This window comes from Paramisgurnus dabryanus, chromosome 15 (genome assembly GCF_030506205.2).
Source record: "Paramisgurnus dabryanus chromosome 15, PD_genome_1.1, whole genome shotgun sequence".
Lineage (NCBI taxonomy): Eukaryota > Metazoa > Chordata > Actinopteri > Cypriniformes > Cobitidae > Paramisgurnus > Paramisgurnus dabryanus.
The window spans coordinates 6935144-6954162 of NC_133351.1; the positions used below are offsets into that span (position 1 = coordinate 6935144).

Here is a 19019-nt window from a genome sequence, read left to right on the forward strand (position 1 = left end):
CCCTGAGTTAGCATTAGACTCGGAGGCCTGGCTTGTCAGTTCTTGTGGCATTTTTGCCATTTTTATTATAGGAAAGTGATGTGACAGGAATGTTTGGGTGAGAGAGGTATTGGTGTTCATGTAGCTCACTAAGCATAAAAGTTATGGGTCTGATTTCAGGAAATGCTGAGAAATATATGCTGGATTGCACTGTATGTCTGGCAATGTATTTTTGGGACTGTATGTCTGGCATTGTATGCCTTGCACTGTATGTCTGGCAAAGCCATGAATGAAAATGTAAATAGTTGTGGACATGAGATCAAGACTACTCAAGTCAGACTTTAACCTAAACCAACAGATTGTATATGACATGTGCACAGTCTGCTCTAAAGGAGGTTGTTTTATTTATTTTTTATGGGAAGTAGCAATTTAGTAAACAAAGCAGAATTTTTTAAAGACAACAGTAATGACAGATCATGTGCCCTTTGCAGGGATCGAACCCGCAACCTTAAGGATTCTGTGCCTGAGATTCAACCACATCATTTTCATTACTGCAGTAAAAACTATAGATTTTTTTGTCCTTGAAGGGGCAGTGAATTTGTCGATTTTATTGTTTTATACTGTTGTCTGAGGTGTACTTATGATGTTCGCATGGTTTTTACATTCAAAAACAATAAGTAATAGGATATTTTGTAACATGGATTAGTGGCTCTCTGGAGAAAAGCTTCGTTTGAAGGGGCGGGCCGCATTGAAGACCTGGACGTAAACACCCACTGCTATGATTGGACGGCTTCATTCCCCGTCATTACATGTGGGGAAATGTTATAAAAACATTAATGTGTGAAAATAGCAGCCGAACTAGAGATGCGCGGATGGGCTATTATTTCATCCGCAACCGCATCACAAAACTCATCATCCGTCCGCCATCCATCCGCACCAACGTTTCTGACCAGTTTTCAAAACCGCACCCGCCCGCCATCCGCTGACTGGGCGATGCAAAGCGCTGCTGATGACAGCCGCGAGACTAGAAAGATCTAATATCAGCAGTGAACTCCGTCTCCGTTCGGCACACAGGGACAAAAATAAATAAATAAATATTAAATAGCCTAAATTAAACGCACAAATATAGCCTGCACTGGTGTCATCCTGATTTACCACTTTGTAAAACTTATTTCAGGCAACCCTTTTCTGACCTTCTATTTCCTTTGTTTTTAATTCTCATTTTTTGAGTTTGCCACGTACCTCCTTCGCCGGCGTTGATAAGAGCTGTGTCAAAATGCGTCCTCATTTCTCCGCGCTGTTAATGATAGAACGAATGGACGCATTCCTAATGTTATTTTCCGAGCCTCCGAATGAAAGCATTCAGCTTCTGTGTTGTTCCCACGAGGTTCTTCCACAACCCAAGACTTCGTTACCATGGTTACACTATCATAACAGATCACCGCGTCAAAATAAAAGTCTCTCAGAAAAAAGGTTTTTAAAAGTCATTTTGGTTACATTTGGCAATCTTTAAAGACATGTTTACTGATTGTTGAGACACACGTGTGTCACGCGAAGCTGTGGGCGGGGCTACAAAAGTGGTCTTTGTATTTGGATATGGGGAGGTGCTTCAATTCTACTTTGATGTCATATTTCATATTTCATAATTCCACACTTTTGTCAAGGTTGTTAAAGCAGGGGTTTTCAAATGTTTTTTTTTTCAGCTGAACCCCCTTTGATCTAAACTGTTTAAAAGTTTTTATCAGTAGTATTTTTCATATTTTTGTTATTATTTATTATAAATTTTTTTATTTTGCAAACAGACAATTATACGGAAGCCGAGAGAGGACATGCACTATTTTTATTTTTGCTTGCTTGTTTTCTCGTGATCTCGAGATAATTAAAGTTGTTTTCTCGCGATCACGACTTAATTTTCACATGACTTCGAGAAAACAAAAGTTGTTTTTTCGTTATCCTGACATGATAATCCATATGTCGTAATGTAATTTCCTGTCCATAATATTTAGTGTATCTTGATGTGGACTGCTAATGCATAATTGGGGTCTTTGCCGTTTCCACACGTGTAACTACTGTAATGTGTAGCCGAAAATTTAATAAATAAATAAAGTTGGACGGTTCGTGTTCGTGAAATTAGGGACCATCTCTAAAGTAATACTGTACACGTTTCTATCTTCAATATTTAACAGTTTATTTAAATAAATATCAAAAATCTAAAAAGTGTGCATTATAGCTGACAACCACATAAACACGTTGGTTTTGTAACTTAAAGACGGTCCCTAAATTCACCACTGTAAAATTGTAATTATTGACAAATCTATTCCAGCTTGAGCGAATCTCTGATCCAAATAAAATCTCATTTGTTCATCCATGCTAATTTAGCAAAATATGCTTTTGCTGTTTACAAACTAAACAACACGTTCTGTCGAGTACACGTAAGCTTTAATCACATCTCAAGAATACAACTTTTGTTATGTCAAGCTCACGAGAAAACAACTTTTGTTATCTCAAGATAACGAGAAATGAAGTTGTGATCCTCTCTCGGCTTCCGTACAATTACAATATTTACAGATGAGAAATTAAATGCAAAATACAAACATACATTACAGCCAGTAAAATGTATGTACGTGTGTGTGTGTGTGTGTGTGTGTGTGTGTGTGTGTGTGTGTGTGTGTGTGTTACTGTAAATGTAAATGTAACTGGGTGTGAGATTGGAAATATTTGAACGAAGAAGCATGTGGGAAAGTACAACAGGCATAATCAGAGCTTATAAAAAAAAAATGGATGAGTAGGGTGATAATAGCAATAATATTAATAATAACAATAATAATAATAATAATAATACATTCAATTAATATGAAATGACAAATATGAATATATTAGCAATAATAGTAGCCTAATAATATACATATTAACAAATATACTAATTTCATACGAAGTTATTATTGTTATCAATACTTGTTATTAAACTTTAATTTTCTTTTATTGGTACATAAAATGTGTCTGTCCATTTTCTATGAGTTTTCAGTTTTCTGATATATGTCAGGATCCTGTCAGAATCTTGTCTTGAATTATATCTAGTCTTTGTGACAGGGTTCTGACAGTACCATGTTTTATGTGGGAGATGCGTGGTTTTAGTATTGGTTTATTCTGACAACGCATTTCCTGCGTCTCGTCACTTTTTCCCCGGTCCCTTACTTGTGATTATTTTCAGGTGTCTGTAATTTATATCGTCCCTATTAAAAGTCTTTGTGCCCAGTGTTCTGTCTGTGATCGTACTGTGTTATCCTTATCTGTTTGCTGTCTGTTTCAATATTGAGTAAGCCAAGTTTATTGTCTGTTCATTGTATGTTGTTAGTGTTTAGTCAGTCAAGTCTAGTTTAATGTCATATAGTCCAGTTCAGTTTTCATCCGGTCCTGTGTATATTGTCTTGTTTTACCCCTCGTGGGTTTTAGGTTTCTTGTTTTGGCCAATAAACCGTTCAGTGTTCTATCCGTGTCTGCGCCCGGGTTCATCTGTCTTGCCATTCCTGACAATATATTGTAGTGTTGTGTTATAGTCACGTAGTATAACCGATAAAATGTATCTTTTTATTTAGATTTTTAATTTTAAAATTATTTATTTACATATTATGATTTAATTGTAACTCAAGAAAATTGGGTTCGAGTTACAATTAAATCATAAAATGTAAATATCCCCAGAAACCCAGTTTGGGAAAACCTGTTATAAAGTAATAAAAAATACAGTATCAACATAACTGTGTGTAATGTTTTAGAAATAACACAATAAATCTTTTGCTAGAATACATTTTGATTAATTGGCGAGCCCCTGTGTTAGATAAACTCACTATGTGGGCATTTTTAATATCTGGGGCATTTCTCCCAACCCCTGTTCATTTCTGACCTGGGTGAGAGCAGAACGGTGTGTCCTTATTATAACCGACCGGTCATGTCTCTGATGAATAATCTCCATGGACCTTTGAGAATAATTTATCTGTTTAACAGGCCCGTGGAGATGCTGGCTTGTGTATCTAGTGTGAATGGCAGCACCTACACTTTACCAGTATGTGACAATTTATCAGTGAGTTCACAGTCTAAATGGTGGGTGAAAGAAAGCTATTTACACTGTTGAGGAAAAGATTGGATAATATCTTGAAGCTGGATCCAGATTGCCTTCATATTTCAACAAACATGGGGTTGTTGTATGCGTTACCTTGGAAATTATTTGGGTGGCTTTGTTAGAAGATGGGCAGAGGAACCGTGTGAAGTTGGTACAGGACTGGCAATGAGACTCTAAGTTAAAGTGGTGGCCAAACTTAAGATTGATGGAAAAGTAGCACACAGGCTACAGACATTAGACAGGTTTACTGTGCTTAACTCCATGGGAAAACTCTGTGTTTTTTCTTGTTTGATGAGCAAAGCAAAATGGAAATATTTATTCAGGTTTAGTACCTTGTTGCACTGTTAGATGATGGATATGTCAAATTAATTTCATGGAATATGCATACTAGTAATATAATCTCGAAGCTTTCCAATATGAAGAATTCCAGACATGTTTTTTTTCCACGATCTCATTACCTAATACCATTATACATAAGCGCTTGTGAGTTTTTGGCCACGTATACAGTGCAAAGTTTTGGAGTGACATCCACTTATAAATGCTGGAGGAAATCCTTTAAAGGACAATTTCGGTATTTTAGACTTAAAGCCCTGTTTTCAGATTGTTTATGGTGAAATAGAATGGTTTTTACTGAAATTTCGACATTTCCGGCTGCCCTGAGAATTTTCGCGTGTTTGTGTTTCAGCTCACACCTCTACAATGGGTTTAATGGTGCACTGGAACAATCCTTCCTAAAATGCATTAAACTTTCGTTTACAAAGACGTGAAACTCACCGAGTGGTCAGGGGTGTTCACTGGTATGCTCACACAAAAATCGCTGCAAAAGACGCATTCCAACAGGTTTTATCGTAGTTTTTACCAACTCCATTGACTTGTATTAGATGTCCTGTGAGGTACGGTATTACTCCGCGCCGGGAACTTTGTTTCTATTCTTGCAATTGGCAATGGCGGATTAGCGCCACCACCTGGGCTGGAGTGTCTATTATTCAAGCTCTAAGCGGAAGAATGTACGGGTGTGAGGCGTTTGGAAAAATAGGTCCACAAGTTAACAACGAATGCTAAAACAGCTGTTGGAAAGCATCTTTTGCAGCGATTTTTGTGTGAGCATATCAGTGAACACCCCTGACCACTCGGTGAGTTTCACGTCTTTGTAAACGAAAGTTTAATGCATTTTAGGAAGGATTGTTCCAGTGCACCATTAAACCCATTGTAGAGGTGTGAGATGAAACACAAACACGCGAAAATTCTCAGGGCAGCCGCAAATGTTGAAATTTCAGTCAAAACCATTCTATTTCACCATAAACAATCTGAAAACAGGGCTTTAAGTCTAAAATACTGAATTTGTCCTTTAAAAATCACTGTTTTGTCCATGAGTCACTCCTGAACTTACAGTGGTTGACATTAGAGGTCCACTTAGATCTGAAAACCTGAGACCCGAGCGGTTCGTGTCTAAAAGTTTACGTGTGCCTCGGACACGGATCGGGTATAATATTAGCTGCATTCGGTCTTGAGTAATTTAAAAGGGATGTGTTTCTGCCGAACGTACCAGAGACGACCTGAACTATCTCACGTGGGTGCATCGAGTCCTTTTGCAACCCCTCCTTTGTTTGCCAATAGCGCTTTCAAGCTCGTGTGGCTGGCGATGGGTTAATTTTATTGAGCCAGACCTGTCAATCAGTTTTAAATGCATATTTAACAGTTTACCTTGGTGTCGTTGTCAGATAACAAATATAAATGGAGCAGTGGGCCAAATTGCATGAGAGGTCACCACCAGGGTTTCTCTCTGTCTGACTGAAAAGCAATGAAATTGCAAGTGGGTCGGACTCGGGTCTAATTTACTCTGGTTTGTCTCGGGTCGGGACTTTCTTAAAAAACAGAATTATGCACATCAGGTAAAAAGTGACTTGGGTCATTTTGGGTCGGGGTATATTTCTTTGGACCCAAGAAGACCTCTAGTTGCCATAGTAGCTCAATAAACAGTTTCACATGTTAAAGGGCACCTATTATGCAAAATCCAAAATGTGTGTTTGGCAGTGTGTGAAAAATGCACCCTCTCCTTCTTTTTTAATCCTTATTAAACCAAAGCAGTCTCCTTAGACGTGCCGTTTTAATTCTCTTATCAGTGTGAGGTCATACTGACAAAGCCCCGCCCACTTACAGTCCTGCATTACCACTCAGCAAGTTGTACTCTGTCCAATAGATACTATTGTTTCAAACTGCATTAATCAGATCTAAACTGAAAGCACTCATTGTCTGTTTGTAAGGAAGTGAGGAGCTGTAGCTCATTTGCATTTAAAGGTACAGACATTAAAACCGCTCCCACCCAAATAAGGTCATTTTGGACATGCTATAATAGATTATCTATGGGGTATTTTGAGCTGAAACTTCACAGACACATTCTGGGCACACCTAACATCTTGTAAAAAGGCCATAATAGGTACCATTTAAGTGTGCTTCTCCTATGCTCTTTAACTGTAAGTAAACTGCTGCTGACAGATGTGTCATGTTTGGTTTATGCTCCTGTAAATAACCAAATTTGTGCATACTGAATGATCAAAAGAAGAGGTGTGACAACAGTATATAGCTACAGTGTGATGGTGGTCTCACACCAGAAGCGAAGATTAATGTCATTAATAATGTAAATGGGATTTCAGTGCATAATTTCTGCCCATTTGTAGAGAAGTCACATTTCTACAAGTTGGCGTTATGTATGTCAGCACATCTGTGTGCCTGAATGTTAGTAATAAACAGGAGCTGTAATTTTATTTAGAAAAGTAAAAGTGGTCTTTGATGTTACTGTTATACTGTTGTCACTATGCTATACTGAATTTTCCTGTAGCTCACTTTTGCCAAGCAGCGCAAAGTTTGTGGATTTGATTCCCAGGGAACACACTTGCTGATAAAAATGGATAACTTTGCCTTGTAAGTCACTTTGGATAAAAGCATCTTTGCCAAATGTGTAAATGTACATGGAATGTCTGCCAAATGCATACATGTAACTTTGAATTGTCAATCATGTAATGCATTTCATTTTTTTTATATCAGAGATGTGCATTGTTTTAATGGCCAAATGTCTTAAGAAAAATATTACATTTTATTATGTAAAATTGTGTTTGATGTAATGTATAAATCTTACTGTTGCTCACTTTATCTGTCAGATGTGAGTGTCTGTGCACTTGAATCTTTAAACAGGCTATCCATTATACGGTGTAGTCTGAGCCGGACATATGTAATTACAGCGGGGAGGATGTGTTTACCGCATTGTACTGCTGTATCATTTTGACTGACAGCAGATCAGCTCCGTAAACCACTGAGGTAAAAGAGCCGCACATGTGCGCTGACTTTGATTATTGAGAGCTTTTCTGCAAACGTGGCACTTAATTTATCCACTTCATTCTGCTGTGTACTTTATAGCTGTGTGTGGTTTATGTAAAAATGTATATTTATATGCACCTGAGTGAGAGTGAGTGGGTGTGTAGGAGCAGCGGTGACCACAAGATGGCGGTGTGGTCATCTTTAAAAAAGCATACGGGTTATTGTCATTCAGGTATGGTATGATTTATGGGGTTATTTTTAACTTTAGGATAATAAGAGTGTTAGTCATACTAAAGACTGTCAGAACAGCGTGACGAGACATAAAGCTGTGGAGTGAGAGAGTGGAGAGTTTTGTGCCCACTGTTTATATGTCTTTTAATATCAGTGGCAAGAAACATCATAATGACTAATAATATAAACCAGACAGATTCACTTTTCCACTTGCTTGAGTCATAGCCCACACCAGTCGGACTTACCGTAAAGTTTGGGGTCACTTGCATTTTTTTTCACGTTTTAGAATAATATTACACTTTATGAACTATGAAATAACACACATGCAAATTTGTGTTGTGACTAAAAAACCCCAAATAATCATCTCAAATTCACAATTTGTCACTTTATCAAGCAGCTTCAAGATGTCTCTGAGATGCTTTTTAAACAGTAATGAAAGATTTCCCACAACAGATCTGTATCACATATAGACCTATGCAATATTAACAAACACAAAAATATAAAATGTCTAACTTATTTAAACCGTCAATATTTATTCTGTGTGCTTGATCTGTCCATGTAAGTAAAGCAATCATATTTTTTTAATGGAAAAATTTCTTAGTATTTTTGTCTTGTTTTCAGTAAAAATATCAAAAAATTCTTAAATTAAGATGTTTTTTCTTAATCAAATGGAGCGTGCATAAAATAAGCAAAAAAATCTGCCAATGGTGTAAGCAAAAAAATCTTGAACATTTTTCTTAAACACTAAAAAATTAGCTCACCTCATTGGCAGATTTTTTTGCTTGTTTTATGCAAAAAAAAATCACTTAAATTTGATATTTTTGGTCTTGAAACTAGACTTATTTTCTTGGGTTGTTTTGCTCATCAAGAAAAAGTTCTTAATTTTTTTCATCTTAATTTAATATTTTTTAGATATTTTTACTGAAAACAAGACACAAATACGAATAATTTTTTTTCTTGAAAATAATTTTTTGTGCCTTTGCTTTGAATGTGTTTTGCTAAAGTTATTCTATTTTCATACAAAGTATTTCATACAAGGTCTTATTTTTGTTCACTGCAAAAATTACTTTCTTACTACTTTTTGTCTTGTTTTCAGTATATCTAAAAATTCTTAAATTAAGATGTATTATATAAAAAATAAGTCTAGTTTTTAGACAAAGCTATACAATTTAAGTGAATTTGTGCTTAAAACAATGGGGTAAGAAAATTTAGCTTGAATTAAGTGTGATTAAGAAAACTTATTTCAAGATTTTTTTTCTCACCCCATTGCCGATATTTTTGCTTGTGTTAAGCACAAATTCACTTAAAAACTTATTTTGTTAGGATAATTTTGCTCATCAAGAAAAAGTACCATCATTTAATCATTTTTAGATATTTCTACTGAAAAAAGGGAAAAATACTAAATAAGAAAGTCATTTTTGCAGTGTTATTGTAAATACTTGTGATGTAGACCCAGCTGATGACTTGTGATGTGCGAGAGGAACGAGCCTTTCCAGAATGAAACTTTAATGGTTTCCATTGAAAGATTCATACTATTAAGAGCAACAGGGTGTGATGCAGCTATCTGACACACGGTGTCCTGACTGTGGCCCTCATCTCAGTCAGAGAAAATTATGCTGTTAGAATCCATCTACGAGAACATGTTGCCCCCGGACGCTCCCCTATCTACCATTTACTTCAAACACATAGATCCATTTACATAGATCCTGTTGACATAGATTTGGTATCTGGTTGTTCTTCAGATGTAAATGCAATACAACTAGTGTTCCAGTGTGTCTCCCTTCCAATTAGATCTCTGCGAATGAAGCTTGTCGTCCTTACATGTTCTGTCATCCACTCGTCTGTCGAAAAGCAAGTAATCTTAGTTAGCTGGCACTGGCAGTGCTGATGATGTTTTAGTATAGAGGTCTCCAACCTTTTTGTGAGCTACCACAATGGATAAAACAATCTGGAGGCTATTTTTGATATAGTCTACTTAAAACATTTTGTTTTATATGTTGATTTTAATTTATTGTATTTAAAATGTTAACATTTATAAAAAGCCAAGCTAATATAAAGATATGTAATAAATAAATATTCAAATTGAGGCTATTAACCAGTGGCAGCTCGTGACCGCTCATCTGAGGGACACAAATTCAAAATATGTGTTTGGAGTGTCATGTATATTAATTTTGTTTTCAAAATATGTGTTTGTTGCGTCATGTGAACCATGTGCATCATGTGTTTTGTCAAAATAAGTGCCTGCTGCACACACGTCAAAACCGTTTATGATGAAAAGACGCTCACGTTCACGAAATACACACAAGACACTCCCTTAACAGTAAACTTTGAAACTCGTCTCTTTTATCATATACACTTCAGACGCGTCTGCAGCAGGCACTTATTTTGACAAGACACGTGATGCACATAGGATAACTTGACGCGCAGAACACGACGAACCACACACGATAGGCTACATACATGTTTTGACGAACTTTGCATCGAGCGCCCTTAACAGATTTAGAGTGATTCTCAAAAAATACACAGAGTTTGAACGGTTTGCCCTCAGGGAATACTTCAGTGCTGAAAAACTTCAAGTTGGATAAGAGCGCCACCTGATGGATAATAGCGGAAATACGGATTGCCGGAAAAGCGTTTTCTTGTCACAGACTCTGTGTGGGCAACCTGGTGCCCGCGGGCCCAATGTTGGAGACCACTGTTCTAGTATTTTTTTTTTTACAGTAGCTGAGCATGATGCATAACACCAGGGTCGTAAGGGTAATTTCTAGGACGGGTCCCCAACCATTTTTACTCCACATGGAGGCACGGAGACTCCTGTTTATATGCTTTTTAATGATGATTGACACAGGACAAAATATTTATGTTTCTTTCAACCCTACGTTAAAAGTGTACCCTTTAAAATATGGTTACTGCAGTAAAAGAGTTTATTTTTATCATATTATTCAATTCAATTTTATTTATATAGCACTTTTCACAATTGTTAATTGTTGCAAAGCAGCTTTACATGAGTAGATGTAGAGGAGAACACAGAAAAACAATAGATAGTATAAGGAGTAGAATATAGCGGCTAAGAATAAACCGTACAAGCGAGCGGATTAATAATGTAACGTGTACAGTATAGTGCTAAGTTAAGCCAAAGTTGTCTGACTCTCCCTGGGACGAAAAACCCCCTAGGAAAAACCCGGTGGGAAAAACTACTAGAAGGACAAAAACCCTTGGGAGAAATTAATATATATTTATATTTATAGACACGGTAGGGATAGGAAGCGGGGAAGCGGATTAAACTGGTTCAGCCGGTGGTCGTTGGTCACGCATCAGCTGGGCATCACGTTGAAGGACAGCCAGTAGATCAGTGGTACGATGACCTTCACAGCAGCAGGAACTGGGTCTGTTTGTCTCATTGTCCTCTGGGTCGAGGACGAGACAGGGAGACAAAAACAGAATTCTATTAGCGTAGGGGCCGTTCGCATGTAATGCAAGTGTCATACATTATAGTGGTTTAAGTCAGCTCGGTTCCAGGCTAACTATTGCGGCAATAGTATATTACCCATATGAGGTATGTGAGTGCTTTGTTCTAGACAAAATAACTACTGCGGGAAAAGTACATTTACTGGACATTCTATGTGAATGCTTTGTTAAAGAAGAATGTCTTAAGTTTAGATTTAAATTGCTTGTTTTATAGTGCATGATCGCTGGATAATTCTGTAGAGAAAGAGAGGGTGGCCCGGTATGAAAGTGGAAATGATTAATGTTATTTGAAGTCGGCTCTTAAAGGACAAAACACCTGATTAAGCTATTACGTAGCTATTTTATGCATTTTTTCAAGATGTTCTTGCGACCTGGTGGCAACTTGTCCACGACACGGTACTGTGAAGCTGCGTGCACACTGCAAGTGACTACTAACCGCTGAGCACCGCATTCTCATTCATTTTAGCTTGCCGGTTTCTGACAACACGAGCGACAGTGACCTTTGGCGACAGTACAGCTACGTGACAAATTTAAAAAGTTTAACTTTATGCATATAAAGAGCGACTTTCAGGAGTGACTACCAATTGGAGTGAAGAAATGGAGTTCACATAATTTGTCTTTCATCAGATATTGGGAGGACAGTTGCTTGTTTGTGGACAGTTACATGTCGCTGGCAGCGTGCACGCAGGAATGTGCGACTTTGTCGCTGTGTGTCGCCTGTCTCTTTCAGTGAGATCGTTAGGAAGTGTTATATTATTTAGGAATCATACTGTAACATTCATCCAGTTTTAGTTGTTAGGCATGTAGTTGATGTTAGACATTAAAAATGAATGCCTGAATGTTTGTTCAGTGCAGCGCCAACTTGCAGCTGCTTAGTATTAAAGTCATTTTAGTTTTGAAATGGGCTATTTGGAGAAGGGATGGGGTGGTCCATTTAGATGTAAGCGCTTGTTATTGCCAGGTGAAATGCGTGTTCTTGAACACTAGAATTGAAATAAAAGAATTTACAGGCTTTTAATTTATGGTTTGAGCAAGAAAAATTATGCAAATGTCCAGATGCAATTTTCCATGTGAGTGCAACGCTACACGGGCCATTTGCTATTCAAACACCATCAAACTCTTTCTGTCAAACACACACAGGGTAAGAGAACCCACCCAACAGGCATTTAATGAATCTCGGACGCCTCCCAGCAGATGGTCTGTCCTTCCCGCCGGCCTGTTTTCTGTATGCGTCCATGTCTTCAAGAACAAGCCCGTACCCCTATCCAGCCCCTTTAGATTAACCTTCAAAATATACCCCGGAGAGAAATTGTTTAGGCCACACAGACTGAGTGAGGTCAGTAGGAAAGTTATTCATGGATGTCTGTGTGCAGCTTGAATGTCTTACTTTCATTTTGTTTAAATTCAGCAGGCCCCTTATCTTCATTTGAAGCTCTGCATTGTAAAATAGGCAGGATTAGTTTTGTGCAGCTTTTTCTTTTTTTGAAAATGTCTTACCTTGTTCTAAGACTTTGAGTTTGAGTAATAGCCTTTACCAGTTGTTTGAAGTTGACAAATGAGCCTATATGTTTGGAAGTAAACAAAGATATTTGTATTATTATTATAATAATATATTTTTTTACTGTTATTTTCTTTTATGTCTTTGGTGTTTGCCCTGGCAAAACATACCTTGTAGAGATGTGTGAATAGTTTTAAAATGATGCCAGAAAATTGACAGAGGACGGCTCCTTGTTTTTTTAAAAAAACAAAGCTGTTTACAATAGACATGATCGCAAAATGTACATTTTATGTCACCCTGCATGGTTAATTTGCATATGTTTTGGGATTACACTGCAAAAAATTCTTAAATTAAGATGCTTTTTCTTGATGAGCAAAATGACCCAAGAAAATAAGTCTAGTTTTTAGACCAAAAATATTAAATTTAAGTGATTTTGTGCATAAACAAGCATAAACATTTACATTACAGTAACATTTTTCTTAAACACTAAATTCAAGAAAAAAATCAAGAAAAAATTGCTTAAATCATTTTGACAGGTACAGTTTAATATTAAACAAAAATGAAAGATTAATTGCATACAAAATAAAAGTGATTCTTTGCATAATATATAATATATGTATGTGTACTGTGTGTAATTATTATGTATATTTAACCACACACATTTTATTTTGTATGTGATTAATTGGGATTAATCTTTGCCCAGCACAAATATTTTTTACAACATCTTAAAACTGAAAATAAACTGGTTTTCCTCGCAGAAGGTCTCCATTCCTTAAAAAAGAGCTAATAAAATATTTCATATCAATATTTAAAGCTCCTTACCTTACTTGTGAGGTTAAAGGGATAGTTCGGCCAAAAATGAAATTAAACCCATAATTTACTCACCCCCAAGCTGTCCGAGATGCATATGTCCCTCATTTTTCAGACAAACACATTTTCAGTTATTTTAGAAAATGTCTTATATCTTTCTGCTGCTAAACAGTAAAGTTACAGGGTCCACGTCCTTTGAGTCCAAAAAAAGTGCATACTGTATATCCTATCCCAAAGAAATCCAAATGGCTCCAGGATGATAAACAAAGGGCTTCTGAGGGGAATCCGCGCGGTGTTGTTGTAGAAATATCCATATTTAAAACTTTATAAACGAAAATAAATACCTTCCGGTTGCGCCACCATTTTAGACTTCTCTGTATTGAGGAGAGAGTATCAGCGTAGTGTACGCGCTTGTCTTAGTGACGTATGACAAATTCGGAGGGCGGGGGCACAGAGCAGCAGCACAGAGACCCCCCGTAAGCTGCGCATGCTCTCATCTAGAATCCGGACGGGACTAAGATGGCGGCATTACCGGAAGCTAGTTATTTTCGTTTATAAAGTTTTAAATGTGGATATTTCTACAACAAAACCGCGCAGATTACCCTCAGAAGGTCTTTGTTTATCATCGTGGAGCCGTTTGGATTTATTTTGTGAAGGATAGATGGACATTTTTTGGACTTGAAGGACGTGGACCCCATAACTTCACATTTGATTAACTGAAAGATCTAAAACATTTTCTAAAATAACTGAAAATGTGTTTGTCTGAAAAATGATGGACATATGCATCTCGGAAGGCTTTGGGGTGAGTAAATCATGGGTTTAATATCATTTTTGGCCGAACTATCCCTTTAATAGCTGTGTAATAAGTGGGATAATGCAAAGGCAGCCAGTTGTTATCGTGATCACGCTGTCGTGGCTTATTTCTCTGATAACAACCAGCTGCCTATACATTATTCCTTACATAACATAACATAATGTAAAACTATGCAGTGCAACAAAAGCGTTTTTAGGATATTTAGGCAATTTGTTAGTGAGCAGGCTTTGTAGTAACATACAGTTTTATCACTGTGTTCGCCTCGAAATTCCCCTCTTCTTTTTTCCATTGATTCTGTTTATCCACTCATTCATCTGTACTGGCTGACAGTGACAATACATCATTTATATGAATACATACAGTATAACATATATCACCATCTGTTATATAACAAGCATGCATTTACCAAGACAGCAAAATCACAAAGAGAATTGAAAGAGAGAAAAGAAGTGACATTATTCTCGAACGCAATGAATCATTCCTACTTATAGGGTGTCAGTGAAGTGGATGGAAGAGCGCAGACGACAGAAAAGAGGCAGAGAAACACAGACGCTCCAGAAGTGTGACATTTCATTAACAATGGCTTGAAGCTTAATGACTTCAGCCTCTGCATTTAACCGCATGATCGCCAAATTATTTTGTCTTCTTCAGGGGTTTTGTCTAGATTGTGAAGTATGGCTTGTTGTTAAGTTGTTAGGTGGCTCAGTTGTTTAGATCACATGGAGCTTGTGAAGTGTCCGTATTGATCTAGGACCCAAACAGTTCAGTTTGTCAACTACCATATGAGGTCTCATCTCTGTTAGGACTGGGTTTTTGGAGGCAGCTGCCTATGGGAGTCGCAAGCTCTTGAAACAGACCCTTTATTTCACGTCCACAAGATTTGGGACCCTGTCTGTGAAATGCAGGGTGAAGCCTCATAATCTAGTTTTTAGATTAGGAGCACAAAAGTTTGATTTCACTTTAATTTCAGTCTTTGATATGGCCTAAGTCAGTGGTTTTCAAACTGGGGGCCAGGGCCACCAGGGGGGCCGCGAGATGGTGCCAGGGGGGCCCCAGTTTTATGAAATACATTAATTTATCGTGAATTCTGTGTAATTAAACTTAAAAGAAATAAGGCTACTAACCAAAAGCACTATTTTTTTGTGTAATTTAATGTTCTTTTTTATTAAAATGTTGAGTTTTAGAACAGTTTTTTGTCACAAATTTTCTTTGGGGAGCCGCAAAGGAATGCAACGTACCCAAGGGGGGCTGCAGGCTGAAAAAGTTTGGGAACCACTGGCCTAAGTTATATTTTCAAAGAATTTTCTTAAAATTTTTTAGGATGAAATATGGAAAAAAACAGTACATCACAAAAATGATTTACATAAAGTGTTGTGATGAACACAAAATGTTGGAACCAAACCAATCAGAAGCACCATTGACTTTCATAGTAGGATAAAAGAATACTATGGAAGTAAATAGTGCTTTTATTTAGTTTGGTTATAAACATTCCTTAAAATATCTTCCCTTGTGTTCATCAAAACAAATACATTTATACAAAATTTACATTTTTGGATGAACTATCCCTTTAAGAATCATGTTTGAAGCTTTTTTAAAATAGGCTTATTTTACAGCTCCCCTAATGAGTTAAACATTAGGTTTTTAACATTTTGGAATCCATTCAGCCGATCTCAGGGTCTGGCGGTACCACTTTTAGCATAGCTTAGCATAATTCATTGAATCTGATTAGACCATTAGCATTGCGCAAAAAAAAACAACGTTATTTTCTAGTCTGTAGTTACATCGTGTTCTAAAAATGACGGAAAATTAAAAGTTGTGATTTTCTAGGCCGATATGGCTAGGAACTATACTTTCATTCTGGCGTAATAATCAAGGACTTATTACGCCCGAAAAAAGTCCCCTTGGTGACTTTCAATAGCATTAAAGGCGGGGTGCATGATCTCTGATAGCCAATGTTGACATTTGAAATCACCTAAACAAACACGCCCCTACCCCAAAAGAGTCTGGACCTTGTTTTGATTGACCCACCCAACATATACGCAACCCAGGCAACAATGTCGGTTAGTAGACACGCCCCTTACTGCTGATTGGCTACATGTGTTTTGGTACTCGGCCTGACTCCCAATTCCAAAGTGTTTTTCAAAAATCATGCACCCCGCCTTTAACTCTAGGGGAGCTGGAAAATAAGCCTATTTTCAAAAAAGTGTAGTGTCCCTTTAAGTAAAGATTGGTAATCCAATCACATACTGTACAGAGAAACATGTTCAGTGTTCGGTAATTAACACACACACAGCAACAGTTGATGCTACCTCTTTGGAAACGATGACTAGATGTAACCATGATAGCCCAGTGTGGCATTACTGGTGGTTCGTGTAGTCCAACCAAGGTTTGAATATTCAGTTACACGATGTGTTAGTATGTCGCTTGGCAGCGGCTAGAAGCTTCCTGAGCTGCAGGGTAACGGGGCTCGTCCAATGACATCCACTCACACATTTATCTACGCCAGCATGGTTACACACAAGTGTCAGGTTGTGCAAGTCACCTCTCTATTCATTTTGACACCTCTAATGGTGTGGACCGTCTATCTGATCTTTCTCTCTCAGCGTATCGGCAGTCGCCAATCACTTTGATTTGCGACAAACTTCTTTGTGGGAATGTGGGCGCAGTGAATGTGATGTTTGGTTTAGTGGAGTCCCCAGCTACCACCTGTTACAGCTAATTTAGTTTTAATGTTTTGTAAGGCTACAAATTTAAAATGCTTAGGTGCTATAAGTTAGCCTGGCTAACACCGACCAGTCTCATAGAGAATGAGACGTGGTCTGGAAACCACATGCTCTTTTTTTCGTATTTGAGGCGTGGTTTACGAATGCCCAGAGCCGGTTTTTGGGCCCTACGAATGTCTATCAAATGCGTCTGTACGTGGCTCATAGCCAATAGTTTCAATTATACCAGATGACGTATGTAGAGCGACATAAATTCAAACGTCAACAACTGTTATCGGGTACACGTGCACACCAGCTGAAAGCTATGCAAATAAACCAACTAGCTGTATATTGATATTGAAAAGCAACACAATTTAAAGGCACTGTGACAACCACAGTACAGGTATAACGACCATATGATATTAATAAATACCACTTACTATTTATAAGTTAAATGGACTTCGTCGACGGCGATGCCTATCATGTTGGTCCTGTAAAACTCTGTGGTTATCATGTCTTGCCATATCCAAACATCCTTCTTGGATATGAAATTGTTAAACACCAAAAGTTGCTCTTTTTTAAATAAACTTGCGTTCAAAACTACTTAGAACAGCATCTATGGCTGCACTGAAAAGTAACTTCGCGTCTGGTGTCGTGTTGGGTAAACAAAACTGCTTCGGTGCCATCGTCATCGTCTTGCTGCCCCCTCCCCGTTCTGTGATTGGTTCCCTATTTCAGGGGCAAAATTGGTCCATAGTTTTCATGCTAGACTTGCAGCGTGAATAATTTGCGCGCAATGCAGCATTGGAAAACCCAGGCTAGCTATAAGTTGAAATTATTCGAAATTTAGAGAAATAACATGGTTTATGGAAAATATTTAAAGCATCGCTGTTACACTTTAAAATTAGGTTGTATGTGGTATTTAATACATTAACAAACATTAACTACCAATAGCTGCGTTTCCGTCAAAGATTTGCGCAAAACATTTTTATTTTTAAATGTCGACAAAATACTAATGCGAAAATTATGGTGTTTTCCATTAATTGATGTTGTGTCATATTAATAAATACCACTTACCATTTATTAGTTAATTGTACTTTTTCGACGACGATTCCTAGCAGGTTGGTCCTATAAAAATCTATCGCTATTATGTCTTGTCATATCCAAACATCCTTCTTGGATGTGAAATTGTTTAACGCCAAAAGTTGCTCTTTTTTAAATAAACTTGCGTTCAAAACTACTTAGAACAGCATCTATGGCTGCACTGAAAAGTAACTTCGCGTCTGGTGCCGTGTTGGGTAAACAAAACTGCTTCGGTGTGTCGCATAGACATCGTCATCGTCTTGCTGCCCCCTCCCAGTTCTGTGATTGGTTCCGTATTTCAGGGGAAAAATTGGTCCATAGTTTCCATGCTAGACTTGCAACGTGAATAAATTTGCACGCAAGGCAGCATTGGGAAACCCAGGCTAGCTAGAAGTTGAAATCTTTAGAAATTTAGAGAAATAACATGGTTTATGGAAAATATTTAAAGCATCGCTGTAACACTTTAAAATCAGGTTGTATGTGGTAGTTAATGCATTAACAAACATTAACTACCAATAGCTGCATTTCCGTTAAAGATTTGCACAAAACAAATGTTTATTTTTTAATGTCGACAAAATACTAATGCGAAAATGATGGTGTTTTCCATTAATTGATGTTGTGTCATATTGATAAATACCACTTACCATTTATAAGTTAATTGTACTTGGTCGGCGACGATGCCTAGCAGGTTGGTCCTATAAAACTCCATCGCTATTATGTCTTGCCATATCCAAACATCCTTCTTGGATATGAAATTGTTAAACGCCAAAAGTTGCTCTTTTTTAAATAAACTTGCGTTCGAAACTACTTAGAACAGCATCTATGGCTGCACTGAAAAATAGCTGCGTTTCCGTTAAAGATTTGAGCAAAACACATTTTTTTTTATTAAATGACGACAAAATATCAATGCGAAAATAATGGTGTTTTCCATTAATTGATGTTGTGTGACTAAAAAGTAATTTTGTTGTCCAACGAGAAGTAATTCCAAAAACCATGGCATGA

At 37.3% G+C, this 19019-nt stretch overlaps 1 protein-coding gene across 2 annotated transcripts in view; it reads left to right on the plus strand.

Moving 5' to 3' along the window:
• Positions 1 to 19019, plus strand: part of znf385b (zinc finger protein 385B) — a 207198-nt gene that overhangs the window by 55080 nt on the left and 133099 nt on the right. The window lies entirely within an intron of this gene.